General features: G+C 46.1%; 1 protein-coding gene across 1 annotated transcript in view; it reads left to right on the top strand.

Annotated features, from left to right (window-relative positions):
- LOC137645287 (trichohyalin-like) overlaps positions 1–23,706 on the top strand; it is a 157,765-nt gene that overhangs the window by 60,684 nt on the left and 73,375 nt on the right. The gene's annotated exons all lie outside the window — the stretch shown is intronic.

Genomic DNA, 23,706 nt, shown 5'->3' with positions numbered 1-23,706 from the left:
TATTATGAAAATATCATATTTATAGTTTATATATGAAAGATTTATTTTGATGTTATTGTTCTTAAACTTCTCTTTGTCCCATAATTGGAATACAAACCACGCTGTTTAATAGGGGTATTACTTTCGGCGTAGCTGAAATGACGAGCCATTAATTTTTAACAAGGGTTTACTAACCACACCACTAGTTACTGGGAGGTAGGGGAGGGTAGCTTGCTACCCCCCTCGCACACCTGTGCTTGAGCTCACCTTGCTCACGTCTCTTATGGTGGTCGGACGTGTCCGCTCTCATTCTCGCCGTCATATTGGGAGCCATTAACGCTTTTTATTTTTTCTTTTTCTGGTTACTGTGTACGGGAAGTTGGCCTATGCGACCATTCGCACCTACCCTGGTTTTCCAGACCGCCCCTGTGGAACGTTCATGTCGGCGGTCGAGACTGATCCTCAGCCTCTGTCCTTCTTGTAGGGGCCAACGGTGTGATAGTATGAACAAATGTAGTGAGTGTAGCGAGTGGTCTGCCTCCCAGTGGGAGAGGTTTTCGCAACAATGGAAGAAGTCTAAGCGGGATATTTCTCCTTCGAAGGTTGCTTCGAAGGAAGAAAAACCCAAGGCCTCTTCTTCCGTTATGCAAACCTCCTCCGAAGCTCCCACTCGGTCGGTCTCTTTCGAGAGACCGTCGAGTGGTAGCGTAGACCGAATTATTTCTAACCAACTTCGGGTCTCGAGAGATGGCGTGCTTCCCCTAGCAAAGCAGCTCCACTTCTCCCCCCTGGGGAGGATATGTCACTAACTTCCCTTTTTCAGCTTTGGTTCTCCTTGGGGTTTACGGATTCGCCCTCCAAGGAGATTTTGCTTGATTATATTTGCCTGGGTGCTGCTGTCAAGCAATCATCGTCACCGTCAGAGGTCGATCCTCTGTCTCTTGTCGACGTTGTGGTGTCAGAGGTATCCAATGCGGTTTCACCCATCTCCTCTTCCACTCCAGACTCTACGGTAGCTGACGGCTTAGTTTCCCCCATTCCTGACCATCTTACGAGGGGGAAACTAAGTCCATCATCAGTCTCTCCTGCTAGTGTTTTTTCCCCCTCGGGGAAGTTCACTTACAGAGACTCCTCTTCGGAGGACTGCTGAAGGTCAGCTTCCTGATCCAATGGCCCCCAGAGGGCGCATCCGTCGGAAGGCTCGCCTTGCTCTTCGTCATAGAGGCCTTCCTTCACCTGCGGTGAGGAGGCGCATCTTTGGTTCAACGTCTTCTATGCAGTCCCCCGCAGAGAGCCTCTAGACCGATCTTCCATCACTGCACCTGCATTGGTTCTGGACCTCTCTGCAGATCGTTCACGATCTCCTTCGGTGGAAGGTCATCCTTTTAAAGGACACTTCGACCTTCCACCCGACAGACTTGCCGACCTGCCGTCGCCGTTCCTGCATGGACCTAACAAGGCTCCACCTGAACGCGCTATTGTGCGCGCGTGCCCACGCAACTTGACAAGCGCTCATCTGTAGCTCGTCAGGCCCCATCATTACAGCTTGCTGCTCATCCTGCTCGCCGTAACATAGGGCATCTTCCTAAAGTGCTTACGCGCCAACAAGAGCAGAGCTCCGCCATGCGCCCACATGCGCCAACGATCTCCTGCGCACGCTGGGCTCACGTGCCCTGCGCATACGCGCCCTGCGCATACGCGCCAACGATCTCCTACGCGCCAACTATCTCCTACGCGCCAGCGCCCACCTGTGCGCCAACACACTCTTGCACGCCAGCACTCACCTGCATGCCAACATTCTCCTGCGCGCAAATTACCTGCGCGCCATCGTTCTCCTGCGCAACAGCGCTCTCCCACGTGGCAACATTCTTTCGCGCGCCAACATTCTCCTGCGCAGGTGCACGTGCGCCCTGCATCACGCTCTCCTGAGCGCATATTGCGCCCCACCCCATGCATCAGGTAAAACCTGTGCACCAAATTTCTTCTACAAGCAAGTTAGTAGATGAGACAGCTATGCTGCCCTCACCCACTCGCCATCTCTTACCAACGCGCCAGCGCTCACCTGTGCGTCAGCCTTCTCCTGCGCGCACTGATAAAGATATGCATGCGCGCCATCCATCTTCTAGGGATGCGCTCCAACATTCTCCCGCGCACCCATTATGATTCTACTGCGCGCCCGCGCGATAGGGGACATTCTCCTGCGCTCGCCCTACAGTTTTGACAGATGCGCGCAAACACTCTCCCGCTTGCCCGTGTGCCCATCGTGGTTCGCCGGCGCACCCACGCTCGCGCAAATATTCTCCTGCGCGCGCCATCACTCCCGCGTGCAAGCTTCAATATTCTCCCTCGTGCGGGAGCCATTATTCTCGTCGCGCGAGCGTCAATATTCTCCCTCACGCGAGCCTGCTCATCAGAAGGAACGACGTCCGGCAAGGTCGCCATTGCCGCATTCCCCCCTCCCTGCAAGCGCATACCACCGCGCATTGTGGGAGAAGGGAAACTTCCAGAGGGGTTCACGATCCCAAAGCTACCAAAGGCGAACCCATCTATTCCAGTGACTCCCCCCTGGGATCCTTCAATCCCTTTCCCTTCAGGGGGTATGTCTGAGTGCGTCTGTCAGCCAAATGCCCTGATCAGAGCCGTAACTCAGGCTTTCAAGCCTGTCCTCTCTGAGCTGGGACACGGAACCATGGCTTCCTCTACCCTCTGAAGAGGAAAAGAGGAGCTCTGGACGCGGCCACTTCCCCGAGGACGAAACTGACTGCACGCAGACCTTCAAGGTAGGTTCCTCCTATTCCTCGGACTGACTCTCCTTCCTTTTCAGGAAGATATCCCGTCACCAAGGGAATCCCGCGAAGAAAAATTTTCCCCCATTGCACCAATGGAGGAAACCTCTCTTCACGCCGAGAATTCAGCACAGTCTGGGATTAGGAGGAACATGCCCCCCTCATCAATGTTGAGTCTTACATCCTTCCCCGTAAGGAAGCCAAAGACTCCAAAACATTACCTAAGTCCTCCACTAGGGCTAGGATGGAGCCAGCCAGCCACTCAGGGAATGTCTGCGATCCTCCCCAAGAAGAGTCTTTGGGGATAGAAGGAAACTTCGCTGCGATCCTACAACAGGAGGAGACCAGCAGGAGTCAGGACACGTGTTTTGGCAGGCTTTGCCTTTAATGAGGGCTCCCAACGGGTTTTCCGAGGGCAAAGACACGGTCCTAGACTGTGTCTTTGGTACTCAGAAGCCCTCTAAGACCAGTGCAGCCCTGCCCTGGTCTCAAGGGGTAAAGAGTACCAGGGACAAGATCGCCCCGCAGCTCTCCGAGATGTCCTCCTCCAACCGTTCCGGTACCACCAACAAGCTCCTCCCACCTCCTTGCGTACAGCAGAGGAGGTACTTTGAGATCCTGGAGGAGTCTTGTTTAGCTCTTCCACTTCACCACTCCCTGGAAGAGCTAACCAGGGGAGTCCCTCTTGAGAGATTCTCCAACCGGCAGGTCTCGTTCTTGGCAGCCAAGATCCTCAACCAGAAAGGTCACAAAGTGTGCTATGCAAGCCTCGATATCTGGTTGGGGACCTTAGGTATCCTGATACGTTCTGAAGATTTCTCCAAGGAACATACCAGGAAAGCTATGGAAACCTTCCTCCTCACAGGTACTTGCACAATCGAGTTTCTGGCCCACCAAGTCTCGAACTTGTGAGCAAATACCATCCTGAATCGGGATGCAGTAGCTGAGAGATTTCACCTGAAGGTTCTTATCGCCGAGATCAATAGGTTCAGCCATTCCTCCATGGAGGGGTCTGTTATATTCGAGCCTAAGGATGTGGAACATGCTGCTGAGAGGTGGAGGAAGTCACATCAAGACTCCCTCCTCCATAGGTTTTAACATCTAAGCTCTATAAGCTTCCAGCACCACAGTAGTCCCGTCTAGCCAAGACCACTACGACGACAACTGCAGCGAAGATAATGGTGGCTAAGCCCTTTCCTGTCAAAGAGAGGAAAGGCAAAAAGTCCTCCAGGGAGGCTAAAATCCTAGAGGGAGCAGCCGAGGCCACAAACACTAGGATAGGCAGTCCCCCTGCATTTCCCCCAGTGGGGGGATGCCTACAAAGTTGCGCAAATAGGTGGAAGCAACTCGGGGCAGATTCCTGGACAATCTCCGTGATCAGTCTAGGATATCGCGTCCGTTCATAACATCTCTACCTCCCCTGACGACGAATCCAGTGTCATTGAACTCCCTTGCCATGGGATCAGCAAGGGGGCAAGCCCTTCGGGCAGAAATCCAGACCCTGTTGAAGAAGGGCGCTCTCCAGGAGGTCCTCGGCGGATCCCCAGGCTTCTTCAGTCGACTCTTTCTTGTAAAGAAGGTGTCTGGAGGCTGGAGACCAGTCATCGACCTCTCAGTTCTGAACACGTTTGTCAAACAAACTCCGTTCAGCATGGAGACGGCAGACACGGTCAGACTAGCAGTAAGACCACAAGACTTCATGTGCACACTGGATCTAAAGGACGCGTACTTTCAGATCCCAGTCCATCCGTCTTCAAGGAAGTACTTAAGATTCAGCCTGGACAACAGAAAATACTAGTTCAAGGTGCTGTGCTTCGGTCTTTCCACAGCACCAAAAGTCTTCACCAGAGTGTTTACCCTCGTATCATCTTGGGCACACAGGATTGGCATCCGTCTCCTCCGCTATTTGGACGACTGGCTAATCCTAGCAGACTCGGGGTCAACCCTTCTTCAACACCGAGACAAACTTCTGGACTTTGCCAAGATCTGGGGATCATGGTAAATCTCGAGAAGTCCTCCCTGCTTCCCCCTCAAAGACTGGTATACTTAGGCCGGATTATAGACACCACTCTCCACAAAGCCTTCCCATCAGACGACAGGATAGCAAGGCTGAGGAGGGTCGCAAGACCTTTTCTCAGATGGGAAGAACTTCCAGCCCAATTGTGGTTAAGTCTCCTCGGTCACCTTTCATCGCTGGCCCATCTAGTTCCCAATGGTCGCCTCAGGATGAGATCCCTCCAGTGGCGACTCAAGTCCTGGTGGAATCAAGCTTACGACACTCTGGACATCCAGATCCCCATGGGACCTGCGGAACTGACGGACCTCCAGTGGTGGGTGGCAGACGAGAACCTACGAAAGGGAGTGGATCTTCTCGTCCTCCCCCTGGATTTTATGCTGTTTTCAGACACTTCAAAAAAAAAAAAAAGGTGGGGGCCCACGTGCTGCACCACATGACCTCAGGCCTCTGGTCAGAGTCAGAAAAGTACTTCCACATAAATCTCCTAGAGAGGAAGGCTGTCTTTCAGGCCCTTCAACAGTTCCAACAGTACCTGGCAAGTCACTCTGTGGTGGTGATGAGCGACAACACCACAGTAGTGGCCTACATCAACAAGCAAGGAGGTACTTTTTCGCAGCAACTATCCCATCTAGCAGTAGAGATACTGAGATGAGGTGAAATCTACTCGATACCATTATCGGCACGCTTCATTCTGGGGAAGAAGAATGTGCTCGCCGACAATCTGGGCAGAGCATCTAGGATAGTGAGTACCAAGTGGTCTTTGGATCATCTAGTAGCCAAATAAGTCCTGACTTTGTGGGGTTCTCAGACTGTGGACCTCTTCGCAACAGCCCTGAACTTCAGGCTCACACTGTACTGTTCCCTAGTCCCAGACCCCAAGGCTCTCTGGCAAGATGCTTTCCAACAACGGTGGGACAACATCAACTTTTACGCCTTTCCCCCGTTGTCTGATGAGGAGGGTACTCAACAAGACCACAATATGGGTCAATCTTTCAATGACCCTCATAGCTCCGCTATGGCATCACGCAGAATGGTTCCCGGACCTTCTGCAACTCCTAACGGAGCATCCAAGAGAACTCCCTCTGCGACACAATCTACTCAAACAACCACACGCCAACATCTTCCACAAAGCCGTGCTTCACTACGACTTCACGCCTGAGACTATCCAGCATCTCCTCTCTGAGATAGGATTTTTGCAACAAGTTGCAAAGGATGTCTGGACATCTGCGGAAGTCATCAGTAGCAGTCTACCAGGCAAAGTGGAAAGTCTGTTGTGGTTGGTGTCGTAGAAGGGGTATCTCTCCACTCGATGCCACTATTACAGCAATAGCGGAGTTTCTCGTGTATTTGCGTGAAGAAAAGCGCCTCTCAGTCTCGGCAGTGAAAGGCTATCGCTCAGCCTTAAGTCTAGCCTTCACACTGAAAGGAATGGACATTTTTCATCGCTAGAACTTTCTCTACTCATACGGAGTTATGAACTTACCAGCCCCCAGTCGGAAGTGAGACCTTCCCTATGGAACGTGGTTCGAGTTCTCAGGTCTCTTAAGAGACCTCCAATGAAGCATTATGCCAGGCATCAGGTTGCCAGCTAACTTGGAAGACGGTGTTCCTGCTAACTTTGGCTTCGACCAAGCAAGTCAGTGAGCTTCATGGTCTCTCGTATGACATTGCCCATTCAAGGGGAGGGGGGAGGTAACGTACAGCTTTGTCCCTGAGTTAATTAATGCTAAGTCTCAGAACCCGGTGCTAGTGGATACTCGATTCGACTCCCTCCGGATTTTTAGTCTCCGCACTGTAACAGATGACCCAGACCATCTCTTACTATGCCCAGTGAGGAGCTTGAGGCTGTACCTCAAGAGAACAGCCGCAGCCCATCCTCGTGTGCCAGCACTATTTGTCAGCACAGGAAGGACAAAGAGGAGGGTCACCAAGAACATCATCTCTGCATGGATTCGCAGGATCATTGACTTGGCACTGAATCCAGACCTCCTCCATCACGTCGCCCTAGAGCACATGATGTCAGGGGCATAGCTACGTCCCTGGCCTTTAAAAGAAATTTTTCAGTGACGCAGGTTCTTCAAGCTAGGGTGTGAAAAGACAGACCACGTTCACATCCCACTACCTGCAAGAACGTGACCTACATGAGACTCGATACTTTTTCTATCAGTCCTGTGGTGGCTGCATAACAGCTGGTTTAAAACCTCAAGCTCCTTATTGGACAAGTAGCAGAAGGTTGAGGGCATTGTTACCCAGTTTTAGTCTGCATGAATGAAAAGGTTTGACTGGCCCTTATTCTTTTCTTCATCATCCCCTCTCTTGGGGAAAGCAGCATCCTGGGTTCTCTGCAAAGCTGACCTCAAACCGCTGCAGGTAAACCATGCTTCCTTGTGTTCCTAGTTTTAAGATTAGTACTGTTACGTCCCCATACCCTGACAAGGTGGTATTGGGAAAGTCCTAGTATACAAGTTTTTCATCTAAAGAGCTTCGGAACAACTTTCTAGGACGAGTCACACTTCTACATACTTCACACACGGCTTGCGTAGGCCCACGCAAGGTTTTAGCGAGGTGCAGGGGCTCCTTATCTCTTGAATGCTAACACACTCAGATAAGGAGCCCCCGGGCAAAGCCAAAAAGTCAGACTGGCTGGGATGTCCCCCCCTTCCTAATGGGTGAGTCACCCCTATTAGATAGCATGGTTTGTATTCCAGTTACGGAACAAATTACAATTTTTTAGATCATTTGTATTTTTCCTAACTAAACAAACCTTAGCTATTTAACCAAACTTTCCCGCCAGCCATATCCCCCTTGAAGTCCTACCTCCAAGCAAAGTGAGCTCAAGCACAAGTGTGTGAGGGGGGTGGGGGGGGTAGCAAGCTACCCTCCCCTACCCCCCTGCTAACTAGCAGTGTGGGTAGTAAACCCTCTTTAAAAATTAATGGCTCGTCATTTCAGCTACGCCGAAAGTAATACCCCTATGAAATTGCTAAGGTTTATATAGTTAGGAAAAATACAAATTATCTACGAAATTGTAATTTTTATTTCTTTATTTCGTTTACTCACTGAGCTATTTTCCCTGTTGGGGCCCTTGTGCTTATAGCATACTTCTGTTTTAAGTAGGGTTGTAGCCTGGCAAATAATAATAATAATAATAATAATAATTATAATAATAATAAAAATAAATAATAATAGCATCCAATGCTATTTTTCTTTCATAATTCCTTGCTGGCGTAAGTTTGTGCTTGGTCTGAATAAAACTTCTTGAAGGACTGTTAACTTTTCCATTGATGTCGGAACTTGTTACAATCTCAAGACATAAAGTATCAAGCGACTATTGTAGCCACACCAGATGAAGTCGGACCATTATCAATCTTGGTTGCTGCATCAGGACCCTTCAGATACCAGAGAAAGTGCCTCCTAAGATAGATGGGAGGTTCAAGCCATGCCTTTAGCTGGGTATAGTGAGCCTTTACCAGTACATCATCAGGCAGTCTCTTCAGCCTGTAGGTGACTTTATTATCGTGTACCTTAGATAAATATCTGTCCCTTTTCTGAGGTCCCCTTGAAATCACCCCAAATAACCTGACAATGGTACAGTTCTCCTGCTCCACTGCGTCATTACTAAAGGGTTTGTATGTTTGTATGTTGCTGTTGTCACGTGTAACATTGTACCTCTCCAACAACTCTGTGAATTTCTTGGAAATTATCAGTCAACATCCGGATTGGAACACGTGAAATATCCAGAAAAACTTGGTCTTTAAGTGTCGGCATATTGTACTGCTGCTCATATTCTCCTATGGGTACTGCCATCACAAACTTGGAATGATGGTTGACTACCATTAGACACCCAATAAAACCAGTATTTGTTGTTGGGAGACTTACAAGGTACATAGCGGACAATTCAAAAGGAGATGAGGTCACTATTTTCAAGGTTGGCAAGGCAATGATCTATCTTGAAATCTTACAAGTCTGTCATTCCCAACACATTTGGTACATATCGCTGATTACACTAATCAAAGATTTGTGGCAAATGAGTTGACGGAACATTGCAATCATTTTCCCTATTACTCAGTGAGCATTTTGGAGGTGTATCTTTGCAACTAGGTCAATCAGGACATTGATGGTGACTACAGGAAATACAGAGCCATCTGCGTTCTGTTTGACTAGAGAACCTTTGTGTATCTCCATTTCAGACCAGTATCTCCTACATGAGATGCAGGCATTCCGGAGTAGATCATCTTAATGACAGTACAGATCAGTTGATGATCTCTCTGGATCTTAATCACCTGACTAAAGAACAGAAGAGCATTCCTGGACAACACTCAACGGTTAAGTTCAGGGTCGGTCACCTTTATGACAGTGGTTTCAGTACCTTGAGAGACAATTGAAGAATAGTAGTGTGGTCGTACAACAACTGTCCCGGGGGCGAATCCAGGATTAGGTAGGCTGCGTTCAGCAAATATTTGCCAAAAACAAAACTAAAGTGAATGACTATGGTAGCTATGACCGGCATGGTTAAAAAGTGGAAGTTCCACCTGGAGAGGCCTTTGCCTCTAACTGGACGTAGCCTAAAATGCTGGTGTAGGTACCTGTCAACCTCTAACTGTTCTCCAGGCTGTACTTACTGTATGCCAAGTTAGCTCAGTACAGTCTCACTGACAAGGCAAACATTTGTCCCTATCAATAAACGCACAATATAAGGTTTTCTGTAACATTACTAAACCTACTGCAGTGTTGAGACAGGCCTACAACTCGTATTTAAGTGGTGTCTTATCAGTCATGTACTGTATTACAGGACAATCCTCTGGTGCTTCATGATCATCAGTGGCCAAGCCCTCAGAGTCAAATGCACCGAGCTATCACCCTCATCTTATGGCCCTGAACGTAATTATGGAACTTGATCAGAGGGTTAAAATGCACTCCAGAAAGACCCTGATAATGCACAAATTGTGTCTCGGTCACACATAGATCACGGTAAACTGCAGGGCAAGTGGGACCAAAATGGACCCATATTTACAAGTTTTATAGTTTAGGTGCTTCCAAAAGCAACTCCAGAGGTGGGACAGTACCTGGAAGCCACATTGCCTTGATCCAGTTTAAAGATTTAAAGGCTGCTCATTAATGGCAAAGGCAAGGGACAGTGACCTTGCCCTATCATTAAGGACAATGCCCTAGAGACTGATCATATATACATATGATCACCGCCCAAGCCTCCTCTCCACCCAAGCTAGGACCAAGGAGTACCAGGCAATGGCTGCTGACTCAGCAGATAGACCTATAGGCTCCCCCAAATCCCCTATCCTTAGCTCACAAGGATGGTGAAGTTGCAGTGACCAAAGAAACTAACGAGTTTGAGTGGGACTCGAACCCCAGTCAGGGACGTTACCACATCGGCCACCATAACACTGATCTTGTTAGTCTAGGCCAATTTGACGCATAGTCGACCAGTGTCTTTCAGAAACTGAACTAAGGCATCCCAGAGCTTGGCTCCCTTCAGCTGAGATGCAGGTGCAATACCTGATCCACCATCCAGCACTTCACAACCTCCTCCAAAGATTCTATGAGAGACTTTGGACCATGTACTTTCTAATACAAGGCCAGTCCAGTAAGCAACTTTGGAGTTGTAGATTCAATAACAATCATGCAGTCAGTTGATGCAGTCCAGCTGGATAACCAGTCTGCTGCAGCATTCTGATCACGTAGACAGTAATTAACAATAAAGTTAAATTCAGACAAGTCCTCCTTTGTCCATACTAGATGGCTTTCCAACATTTTCATGGCTTGAAGATACATCAGGGGATGGTGACCAGAATAGATTACAAAGAACTGTCCATAGAAGAAGGTCCTAAAAGTTTTCATTCCCCATTGCAGAGCAGCCAATTCATGCTCAATGGTAGGGTAATGGGTCTGGCAGTCAAGGAAAATCATGGAGTCCTAAGCTATCACCTGAAGCACCAACAAAGAGATCCATGGGTTAAACATCAGCGGATTAGTCAAGGTACGACAATATAATGCCCTACTTGATTAGTTCCTTCAAGCGCTCAAAGTCACAGCCCATGTCAGTTTTTTGGTCACTTGCGATTTTTGTTCACCACTCTTCGCGGATAACGGTTTAGCTATCTGCGAGCCGATTGGGATAAATTTCTGTTGGAAGTTTACCAGTCCCAGAAATCACCGTAGCTCATGCATACGGTAGATTTAGGGAAGCCCTCCACTTTCTGGATGTACTCTGATAGCTAACGCATACCAGAACGTCCAACCGGATGACCAAGATTCTTAACTTCAAATCGAACCCATGAACACTTCGCAAGTTTTATCTTTATATCTTGAAATCTTGCATCTGGAGAGTGGCCAAAACTCATTCTAGTAGATTCAGGTGTTCCTAGAAAGAATCCCCTTGGATGAAGATGTCATCAATGTAGACAATAACCTTGGCTTTCTGAAATTCTCGTAGAATACTCTGCTTTTCTCTCTGTAACAATCAATGACCAGTGTCCAAAGGCGGTAGAGAAATCCATGTAATCTACTATCCTCTACTAATGGTAACTGATAGCCATTCCTCCATGGAGGGGTCTGTTATATTCGAGCCTAAGGATGTGGAACATGCTGCTGAGAGGTGGAGGAAGTCACATCAAGACTCCCTCCTCCATAGGGTTTTAACATCTAAGCTCTATAAGCTTCCAGCACCACAGTAGTCCCGTCTAGCCAAGACCACTACGACGACAACTGCAGCGAAGATAATGGTGGCTAAGCCCTTTCCTGTCAAAGAGAGGAAAGGCAAAAAGTCCTCCAGGGAGGCTAAAATCCTAGAGGGAGCAGCCGAGGCCACAAACACTAGGATAGGCAGTCCCCCTGCATTTCCCCCAGTGGGGGGGATGCCTACAAAGTTGCGCAAACAGGTGGAAGCAACTCGGGGCAGATTCCTGGACAATCTCCGTGATCAGTCTAGGATATCGCGTCCCGTTCATAACATCTCTACCTCCCCTGACGACGAATCCAGTGTCATTGAACTCCCTTGCCATGGGATCAGCAAGGGGGCAAGCCCTTCGGGCAGAAATCCAGACCCTGTTGAAGAAGGGCGCTCTCCAGGAGGTCCTCGGCGGATCCCCAGGCTTCTTCAGTCGACTCTTTCTTGTAAAGAAGGTGTCTGGAGGCTGGAGACCAGTCATCGACCTCTCAGTTCTGAACACGTTTGTTAAACAAACTCCGTTCAGCATGGAGACGGCAGACACGGTCAGACTAGCAGTAAGACCGCAAGACTTCATGTGCACACTGGATCTAAAGGACGCGTATTTTCAGATCCCAGTCCATCCGTCTTCAAGGAAGTACTTAAGATTCAGCCTGGACAACAGAAAATACTAGTTCAAGGTGCTGTGCTTCGGTCTTTCCACAGCACCAAAAGTCTTCACCAGAGTGTTTACCCTCGTATCATCTTGGGCACACAGGATTGGTATCCGTCTCCTCTGCTATCTGGACGACTGGCTAATCCTAGCAGACTCGGGGTCAACCCTTCTTCAACACCGAGACAAACTTCTGGGACTTTGCCAAGATCTGGGGATCATGGTAAATCTCGAGAAGTCCTCCCTGCTTCCCCCTCAAAGACTGGTATACTTAGGCCGGATTATAGACACCACTCTCCACAAAGCCTTCCCATCAGACGACAGGATAGCAAGGCTGAGGAGGGTCGCAAGACCTTTTCTCAGATGGGAAGAACTTCCAGCCCAATCGTGGTTACGTCTCCTCGGTCACCTTTCATCGCTGGCCCATCTAGTTCCCAATGGTCGCCTCAGGATGAGATCCCTCCAGTGGCGACTCAAGTCCTGGTGGAATCAAGCTTACGACACTCTGGACATCCAGATCCCCATGGGACCTGCAGAACTGACGGACCTCCAGTGGTGGGTGGCAGACGAGAACCTACGAAAGGGAGTGGATCTTCTCGTCCTCCCCCTGGATTTTATGCTGTTTTCAGACACTTCAAAAAAAAAAAAAAAAAAAAGGTGGGGGCCCCACGTGCTGCACCACATGACCTCAGGCCTCTGGTCAGAGTCAGAAAAGTACTTCCACATAAATCTCCTAGAGAGGAAGGCTGTCTTTCAGGCCCTTCAACAGTTCCAACAGTACCTGGCAAGTCACTCTGTGGTGGTGATGAGCGACAACACCACAGTAGTGGCCTACATCAACAAGCAAGGAGGTACTTTTTCGCAGCAACTATCCCATCTAGCAGTAGAGATACTGAGATGAGGTGAAATCTACTCGATACCATTATCGGCACGCTTCATTCTGGGGAAGAAGAATGTGCTCGCCGACAATCTGGGGAGAGCATCTTGGATAGTGAGTACCAAGTGGTCTTTGGATCATCTAGTTGCCAACAAAGTCCTGACTTTGTGGGGTTCTCAGACTGTGGACCTCTTCGCAACGGCCCTGAACTTCAGGGTCACACTGTACAGTTCCCTAGTCCCAGACCCCAGGGCTCTCTGGCAAGATGCTTTCCAACAACATCAAATTTTACGCCTTTCCCCCGTTGTCTGATGAGGAGGGTACTCAACAAGACCACAAAATCGGTCAATCTTTCAATGACCCTCATAGCTCCGCTATGACATCACGCAGAATGGTTCCCGGACCTTCTGCAACTCCTAACGAAGCGTCCAAGTGAACTCCCTCTTCGACACAATCTACTCAAACAACCACACGCCAACATCTTCCACAAAGCCGTAGCTTCACTACGACTTCACGCCTGGAGACTATCCAGCATATCCTCTCTGAGATAGGATTTTCGCAACAAGTTGCAATCAGGATGTCTGGACATCTGCGGAAGTCATCAGCAGCAGTCTACCAGGCAAAGTGGAAAGTCTGTTGTGGTTGGTGTCGTAGAAGGGGTATTTCTTCACTCGATGCCACTATTACAGCAATAGCGGAGTTTCTCGTGTATTTGCGTGAAGAAATGCGCCTCTCAGTCTCAGCAGTGAAAGTCTATCGCTCAGATTTAAGTCTCGCCTTCACACTGAAAGGAATGGACATTTCTTCATCGCTAGAACTTTCTCTACTCATACGGAGTTATGAACTTACCAGCCCCCAGTCGGAAGTAAGACCTTCCCCATGGAACGTGTTTCGAGCTCTCAGGTCTCTTAAGAGACCTCCCTATGAACCCTTATGCCAGGCATCAGGTTGCCAGCTAACTTGGAAGACGGTGTTCCTGCTAGCTTTGGCCTCAGCCAAGCGAGTCAGCGAACTTCATGATCTCTCGCATGACATTGCCCATTCAAGGGGATGGGGGGAGGTAACGTTCAGCTTCGTCCCTGAGTTTATTGCTAAGGCTCAGAACCCGGTGCTAGTGGATACTCGATTCAACTCCTTCCGGATTTTTAGTCTCCGCACTGTAACAGATGACCCAGATCATCTCTTACTATGCCCAGTGAGGAGCTTGAGGCTGTACCTCAAGAGAACAGCCGCAGCCCATCCTCGTGTGCCAGCACTATTCGTCAGCACAGGAAGGACAAAGAGGAGGGTCACCAAGAACATCATCTCTGCATGGATTCGCAGGGTCATTGACTTGGCACTGAATCCAGACCTTCCTCCGTCATGTCGCCCCAGAGCACATGATGTCAGGGGCATAGCTACGTCCCTGGCCTTTAAAAGAAATTTTTCAGTGACGCAGGTTCTTCAAGCTAGGGTGTGAAAAAGACAGTCCACGTTCACATCCCACTACCTGCAAAACGTGACCTACATGAGACTCGATACTTTTTCTATCAGTCCTGTGGTGGCTGCATAACAGCTGGTTTAAAACCTCAAGCTCCTTATTGGACAAGTAGCAGAAGGTTGAGGGCATTGTTACCAAGTTTTAGTCTGCATGAATGAAAAGGTTTGACTGGCCCTTATTCTTTTCTTCATCATCCCCTCTCTTGGGGAAAGCAGCATCCTGGGTTCTCTGCAAAGGTGACCTCAAACTGCTGCAGGTAAACCATGCTTCCTTGTGTTCCTAGTTTTAAGATTAGTACTGTTACGTCCCCATACCCTGACAAGGTGGTATTGGGAAAGTCCTAGTATACAAGTTTTTCATCTAAAGAGCTTCGGAACAACTTTCTAGGACGAGTCACACTTCTACATACCTTCACACACGGCTTGCGTAGGCCCCACGCAAGGTTTTAGCGAGGTGCAGGGGCTCCTTATCTCTTGAATGCTAACACACTCAGATAAGGAGCCCCGGGCAAAGCCAAAAAGTCAGACTGGCTGGGATGTCCCCCCCTTCCTAATGGGTGAGTCACCCCTATTAGATAGCGTGGTTTGTATTCCAGTTACGGAACAAATTACAATTTTTTAGATCATTTGTATTTTTCCTAACTAAACAAACCTTAGCTATTTAACCAAACTTTCCCGCCAGCCATATCCCCCTTGAAGTCCTACCTCCAAGCAAAGTGAGCTCAAGCACAAGTGTGTGAGGGGGGTGGGGGGGGGGGGGGGCAGTAGCAAGCTACCCTCCCCTACCCCCCTGCTAACTAGCAGTGTGGGTAGTAAACCCTCTTTAAAAATTAATGGCTCGTCATTTCAGCTACGCCGAAAGTAATACCCCTATGAAATTGCTAAGGTTTATATATTTAGGAAAAATACAAATTATCTACGAAATTGTAATTTTTATTTCTTTATTTCCTTTACTCACTGAGCTATTTTCCCTGTTGGGGCCCTTGTGCTTATAGCATACTTCTGTTTTAAGTAGGGTTGTAGCCTGGCAAATAATAATAATAATGATAATAATAATAATAATTATAATAATAATAAAAATAAATAATAATAGCATCCAATGCTATTTTTCTTTCATAATTCCTTGCTGGCGTAAGTTTGTGCTTGGTCTGAATAAAACTTCTCGAAGGACTGTAAACTTTTCCATTGATGTCGGAACTTGTTACAATCTCAAGACATAAAGTATCAAGCGACTATTGTAGCCACACCAGATGAAGTCGGACCATTATCAATCTTGGTTGCTGCATCAGGACCCTTCAGATACCAGAGAAAGTGCCTCCTAAGATAGATGGGAGGTTCAAGCCATGCCTTTAGCTGGGTATAGTGAGCCTTTACCAGTACATCATCAGGCAGTCTCTTCAGCCTGTAGGTGACTTTATTATCGTGTACCTTAGATAAATATCTGTCCCTTTTCTGAGGTCCCCTTGAAATCACCCCAAATAACCTGACAATGGTACAGTTCTCCTGCTCCACTGCGTCATTACTAAAGGGTTTGTATGTTTGTATGTTGCTGTTGTCACGTGTAACATTGTACCTCTCCAACAACTCTGTGAATTTCTTGGAAATTATCAGTCAACATCCGGATTGGAACACGTGAAATATCCAGAAAAACTTGGTCTTTAAGTGTCGGCATATTGTACTGCTGCTCATATTCTCCTATGGGTACTGCCATCACAAACTTGGAATGATGGTTGACTACCATTAGACACCCAATAAAACCAGTATTTGTTGTTGGGAGACTTACAAGGTACATAGCGGACAATTCAAAAGGAGATGAGGTCACTATTTTCAAGGTTGGCAAGGCAATGATCTATCTTGAAATCTTACAAGTCTGTCATTCCCAACACATTTGGTACATATCGCTGATTACACTAATCAAAGATTTGTGGCAAATGAGTTGACGGAACATTGCAATCATTTTCCCTATTACTCAGTGAGCATTTTGGAGGTGTATCTTTACAACTAGGTCAATCAGGACATTGATGGTGACTACAGGAAATACAGAGCCATCTGCGTTCTGTTTGACTAGAGAACCTTTGTGTATCTCCATTTCAGACCAGTATCTCCTACATGAGATGCAGGCATTCCGGAGTAGATCATCTTAATGACAGTACAGATCAGTTGATGATCTCTCTGGATCTTAATCACCTGACTAAAGAACAGAAGAGCATTCCTGGACAACACTCCACGGTTAAGTTCAGGGTCGGTCACCTTTATGACAGTGGTTTCAGTACCTTGAGAGACAATTGAAGAATAGTAGTGTGGTCGTACAACAACTGTCCCGGGGGCGAATCCAGGATTAGGTAGGCTGCGTTCAGCAGATATTTGCCAAAAACAAAACTAAAGTGAATGACTATGGTAGCTATGACCGGCATGGTTAAAAAGTGGAAGTTCCACCTGGAGAGGCCTTTGCCTCTAACTGGACGTAGCCTAAAATGCTGGTGTAGGTACCTGTCAACCTCTAACTGTTCTCCAGGCTGTACTTACTGTATGCCAAGTTAGCTCAGTACAGTCTCACTGACAAGGCAAACATTTGTCCCTATCAATAAACGCACAATATAAGGTTTTCTGTAACATTACTAAACCTACTGCAGTGTTGAGACAGGCCTACAACTGGAATTTAAGTGGTGTCTTATCAGTCATGTACTGTATTACAGGACAATCCTCTGGTGCTTCATGATCATCAGTGGCCAAGCCCTCAGAGTCAAATGCACCGAGCTATCACCCTCATCTTATGGCCCTGAACGTAATTATGGAACTTGATCAGAGGGTTAAAATGCACTCCAGAAAGACCCTGATAATGCACAAATTGTGTCTCGGTCACACATAGATCACGGTAAACTGCAGGGCAAGTGGGACCAAAATGGACCCATATTTACAAGTTTTATAGTTTAGGTGCTTCCAAAAGCAACTCCAGAGGTGGGACAGTACCTGGAAGCCACATTGCCTTGATCCAGTTTAAAGATTTAAAGGCTGCTCATTAATGGCAAAGGCAAGGGACAGTGACCTTGCCCTATCATTAAGGACAATGCCCTAGAGACTGATCATATATACATATGATCACCGCCCAAGCTTCCTCTCCACCCAAGCTAGGACCAAGGAGTACCAGGCAATGGCTGCTGACTCAGCAGATAGATCTATAGGCTCCCCCAAATCCCCTATCCTTAGCTCACAAGGATGGTGAAGTTGCAGTGACCAAAGAAACTAACGAGTTTGAGTGGGACTCGAACCCCAGTCAGGGACGTTACCACATCGGCCACCATAACACTGATCTTGTTAGTCTAGGCCAATTTGACGCATAGTCGACCAGTGTCTTTCAGAAACTGAACTAAGGCATCCCAGAGCTTGGCTCCCTTCAGCTGAGATGCAGGTGCAATACCTGATCCACCATCCAGCACTTCACAACCTCCTCCAAAGATTCTATGAGAGACTTTGGACCATGTACTTTCTAATACAAGGCCAGTCCAGTAAGCAACTTTGGAGTTGTAGATTCAATAACAATCATGCAGTCAGTTGATGCAGTCCAGCTGGATAACCAGTCTGCTGCAGCATTCTGATCACGTAGACAGTAATTAACAATAAAGTTAAATTCAGACAAGTCCTCCTTTGTCCATACTAGATGGCTTTCCAACATTTTCATGGCTTGAAGATACATCAGGGGATGGTGACCAGAATAGATTACAAAGAACTGTCCATAGAAGAAGGTCCTAAAAGTTTTCATTCCCCATTGCAGAGCAGCCAATTCATGCTCAATGGTAGGGTAATGGGTCTGGCAGTCAAGGAAAATCATGGAGTCCTAAGCTATCACCTGAAGCACCAACAAAGAGATCCATGGGTTAAACATCAGCGGATTAGTCAAGGTACGACAATATAATGCCCTACTTGATTAGTTCCTTCAAGCGCTCAAAGTCACAGCCCATGTCAGTTTTTTGGTCACTTGCGATTTTTGTTCACCACTCTTCGCGGATAACGGTTTAGCTATCTGCGAGCCGATTGGGATAAATTTCTGTTGGAAGTTTACCAGTCCCAGAAATCACCGTAGCTCATGCATACGGTAGATTTAGGGAAGCCCTCCACCTTCTGGATGTACTCTGATAGCTAACGCATACCAGAACGTCCAACCGGATGACCAAGATTCTTAACTTCAAATCGAACCCATGAACACTTCGCAAGTTTTATCTTTATATCTTGAAATCTTGCATCTGGAGAGTGGCCAAAACTCATTCTAGTAGATTCAGGTGTTCCTAGAAAGAATCCCCTTGGATGAAGATGTCAACAATGTAGACAATAACCTTGGCTTTCTGAAATTCTCGTAGAATACTCTGCTTTTCTCTCTGTAACAATCAATGACCAGTGTCCAAAGGCGGTAGAGAAATCCATGTAATCTACTGTCCTCTACTAATGGTAACTGATAGCATCCACAAACGAGATGAAGTGATGTAAAATACTTGACTCCGTGTTGTCCAAATACAGAATCTGCCATGTATAGTATAGGAAACCTATCAGAGACTGTCACCTTATTCAGTCTACGGTAGTCCACACACAACCGTATACTGTTGTCCTTGCAGACTGGAACAATATGCAAAGACCAAGGAGAGATGCTGGATTCAATATCACCCAGTTCATGGAACACCTTGTGCTGTTCCTCAATGGCGTCAGCGACAGGTTTTGCAAACCGTCAGACCCTCAGATAAATGAGCGTCTCGTCATACAGATAGATGCGTATTGGTGTGCTTGAGCACTCTCCCACATCATCGTCACCAGTACTGATGACCGAAAGATGATGTCGAAGCATCTAACAGAACTTGTCCTTCAGTGAGAGATACACTAGTTATCTATTTCATCTAATACGCTTGATTCAGGTGTCAGATGGGAAGAGGAGGGAGCATCCACCATTGTCATGGTAAACTCCTTCATGAGAGTTCCTTCAGATAAACCCTTGATCAAAACTGAGGCTTTGCCACCTTTCAGTTCTAGGATGCCATGTATTGCTCTACCTCTTTTTGACAGACTAGTATTTAGAATGTCACTATCATAATACATGTCCTAATCTTTGTATGAAAAATATGTAGAATTGTGTGTTTTATACAGTGAGATTGATGACCTTTTTAAGCGTACTGTGACTGTCATAAATTGTTGTACGCGGTCACTGAACTCTGTTATAGGTGATGTGTATTAAGTCTGATAGGTGATGTGTTGTACAGTAATCCTATTGGTGAGAGCATATTTCCATCACAGTGGAGATTTCCACAAAATTCAGAATATTGACAGAGCAACATTGTATTTACTTGTTCTAATGAGCGATCATTAGAACAAGAAGGTACTCATCTGAAGAGTATCAGGCTGTGTAAATTGTATTCACAAAGATTTTTAATAATAAAGTGAAAAAAACGAATATTCTGATGTCTCATTACCTGTCGAAATGGGACATAATTGGTGTCAGGTGAAAGAATACGTCTGTTTGTGTAACCTATTAATGAGAGAAGGTCTTGATGAAGTCATTGAGCTTCACCCCGGCATATCATTCCCGTATTGAAACTTGTTGATGGGCAAGAGGGCTCTCGAACTTGGGGAAATTGCTCCCCTAGTTTGAATCTAAATTTCTCTCTCTCTCATCCTTTTCTTCTTAATATTGTTTCAACTTTCTCTTAATTTTATAAACTTTCTTTCATCTTGCTGTCCACACTCTATGAGTAAAAATTACTCTTATATTTATGTATATATGTGCATATACATATATATATTTTTTTAATGGCATGCACGTTTCTGCATCCATTATTGCCACTGGCGTGGATGTTTCTACATCCGTCATTGCTGCCTGCTTTGATGAATGGGAGGTGTCACAGTTAGGAGGTATTTGCACTCAAAGCTATATGTGAGAGTATTGGATGATCTCGGCTATCCCGAAGAGGGTTTGGACCTTTTTGGCATAACTATTCTCAAGTGTTGGGTCTTCTGAATCCAGGGGGATCCAATGCTTTGGGTAGGACACTCAGATTTTGGCCGGAAGCTGGTCATTACAGATATGGGGAGGATGGTTCCATAGTTTCTTCGTCTCAGTCCTAACAGGCATGTTTAGCTTACACCTGTGCCTGTATATCTGTTTTGATACTATCCTTCGTGTAGGGTATGGAGTGGACCATTTGGGAAGTAAACTCTCATTGTGCCGATAGTGGAGAGTGCAAATTTCCTCTCTGAAGTGTGGTGGCCTAATATTCTCAAGCAGGTACATCACACTAACCCCTTTCTCTCTCTCAACCTCGTCTAATGGATTCTTTGAGCAATGAACCCCCATCCCCTGGATGTGCTGACACTCCCCCCCAGCACTGTTGACAACCTCTGCTTATTTAGTTAATGAAAATTCAGTTGACAACATAGGAACAAAAAAGGACCCCTCTACTAATGTTTTAAAACTAATTAAGTCAGGTAACAAAGGGAAACTTTGAATCCTTCATATTACCCAAATTCCAATAAAATGGATTTAGAGCGAAGCCAGAAATCTATTTTTAGGTGAGAGAGCCATGTTGTCCTGATGGAAGGTTCCTATAGGTAGCTTTCTAAGGGATATTTGGCGACAGTGATATTCGCAGAGAATTGACCTTTAGGTCTCCAGAATTCTAACTCGTGGTGGGAATATCCTTAAAATTTCTCTTAAGGATATCGCATATCAGGGGACGTATGTCTTGATACGATATATAGCAATCTTCACCACGAATAGCGTTTTCGTTTCGAGGGGGAAGAGTGGCGAAAACAGAAGGGGAGCCGTCATCAAGGTTACCCTTACTCCCGTACCTTTATGAGTATCCAAGATGGAGCTTATTCCTTGTAGCATTGAGCATGGTGCTACTGATATAGTATTTTCGGGAGGGATCCTGCCAAGGCCTTTTCTTATAATAAAAGGAGGGCGGGTCCATCAGGATGACATGGCTATCTCACCCAAAAATAGATTTTTCGCTTCGCTGAAAATCCGTTTTTTGGGCTCAGGCCATGTCGTCCTGATGGAAGTTTGCCAAAGAATTACTAGAAAGTACTGTATCTGTGGGTTTTATAGGTGCCTTAACCTTGGGACAAATTTTCCTATGGCAATCCAGGCCATTGAGACATATGACGTTACCGTTATACGTCATTACCAATAATCATAGACAATGTTAGTGCTACCTGCCCCCTGCAGGGAAAAGTCATACTAGACAGTAGGAAAGGGGTCTCAAGGTTTGCATATATTGTATGAACGAACATAGCATCAATTATGTATACAAGAGTCTCGCGGTTTGTATATTGTGTTGGAACATAACATCAACTAGATACACAAGAGTCTCGCGGTTTGTATATTGTGTTGGAACATAACTTCAACTAGATACACAAGAGTCTCACAGTTTGTATATTGTAATGGAACATAACATCAGCTAGATATACAAGTCTCTCATGGTTTGTATGATGTATTGGAACATGGCATCAATTACATATACAAGAGTCTCACTGTTTGTATATTGTGTTGGAACCTAGCATCAACTAGATATACAGAAGTCCCATTGTTTGTATATTGTGTTGGAGCAAAAGTATCAGCTATTTTTATTGTCCAAACATACAAAATATGAAGTTTTACTTAGGTTATTAGGTAAGAAAACTCTGGCCTATACTTTATTTGTATTAATTGTAGGGCAAAATAAGACGCAATTACACATTAATAGGTATTTATTCATAATAAATAATCAAATATAAGGTAACATGTGAAATATAGGTTAATATATGTAAAGAGAAATATGCATTAGGCAACATAATACAGAAAACTTTGTTTCCACCTGAAAGGGAAGAAATGATTAGTGCCACACTTGAATTTGAATATATAATAAAATTTTCCAATATAATTTTCTGTAATGTTGGATATAATCAACACTGTGTAAAGTACACACGGCACGAGTGTTATCCACCTCAAATAATTTGAACAGTCTTTAGTGTCACCATGGTGACCCTCATTTAAAAGGTATTGCACTGGAAGGTGTCAGCACCTTTACCCAGTAATTTAAAGTCCCAATCAATTCACTGTTCATCGCAGCACTATACGACAGGTTTTAATACACTACCTGCTGCCACCACAAAATGATTCAACTCATGCACCGGTTTTGCATAATGTTTATAGAAAACTCTGGAAGATTTCCATCCAGTGTACGAGCAAAGACGCTCAAAGTCCATTTACTGAAAAAAGTTCAGAGATGAAGCAATTTTCCTTGGATCGTGACCCGTGGATGTACTGTCAGGATCCGCTCTGGGAATAAAGTAGGTGAGCATTGCCTTCAGCTGTCTTAGGGATACGTTTGATCCTGAAGTTTCTCCTTTAAAGAGCTGTCCTCCCCTGAAGTCTGAAGTTCTTCGAAGATAGACCTTTAGACATTCTACTGGACACAACGAGATATCTTCCTTCAGAGGGTAGATTCTCCAGGGACCCCACCTTTTAGTGGGTAGCTCAATCTTAGCGAGAAAGGTTGGATCAGGAAAAAGATTCAGTACTCCCGGTTTTGTGAACTGAATATGGCCCTCGTCTCTGGATAGGGCCACTATTTCACTAACTCTAGCCCCCGAGGCTATCGTTAACAGAAAAATTATTTTTTGAGTCAAATCCTTAAGAGAGCAATCTTCATTGTTCAAAATTGAATCATAGTGTAGGACCTTGACCAAGGACCATGAAATGGGCTTCGGGGGAGCTGCAGGCCTAAGTCTAGCACCTGCCTTAGGGATCTTGTTAAAGATCTCGTTCGACAGGTCCACTTGGAAGGCGTATAGCAGAGGTCTACTCAGAGCCGACTTACACGTAGTTATCGTGTTGGCTGCCAGACCTTGTCTATGAAGGTGGATAAAGAAAGACAGACAAAAGTCCATAGAGATTTCTTTCGGTCCTTTTGCTTTGACGAAAGCAACCCACTTTTTCCAAGACGATTCATATTATCTTCTGGTTGACTTGGACTTGTATTCTTCTAAGAAGTCTATACTGCCTTTTGAGATCCCAAATCTTTTCTTAACTGCTAAGGAGAGAAAATCATGAGATGAAATTTTTGGGTTCTCTGTGATGAAGCGAAGACAGTTGACTTCTGTACCCGTTGAGATAGTGCTGGGTCTGGTAGAGGGACCAGCCTCAGCTTCAGTTCCATTACCAGAGGGAACCAGTTGCTCTTTGGCCACTTGGGAGCCACTAGAGCC

Source organism: Palaemon carinicauda, chromosome 8 (assembly GCF_036898095.1).
Source record: "Palaemon carinicauda isolate YSFRI2023 chromosome 8, ASM3689809v2, whole genome shotgun sequence".
Classification (NCBI taxonomy): domain Eukaryota; kingdom Metazoa; phylum Arthropoda; class Malacostraca; order Decapoda; family Palaemonidae; genus Palaemon; species Palaemon carinicauda.
Note: the sequence above shows the minus strand (reverse complement) of the source record. Positions and strands in the feature narration are given on the sequence as shown.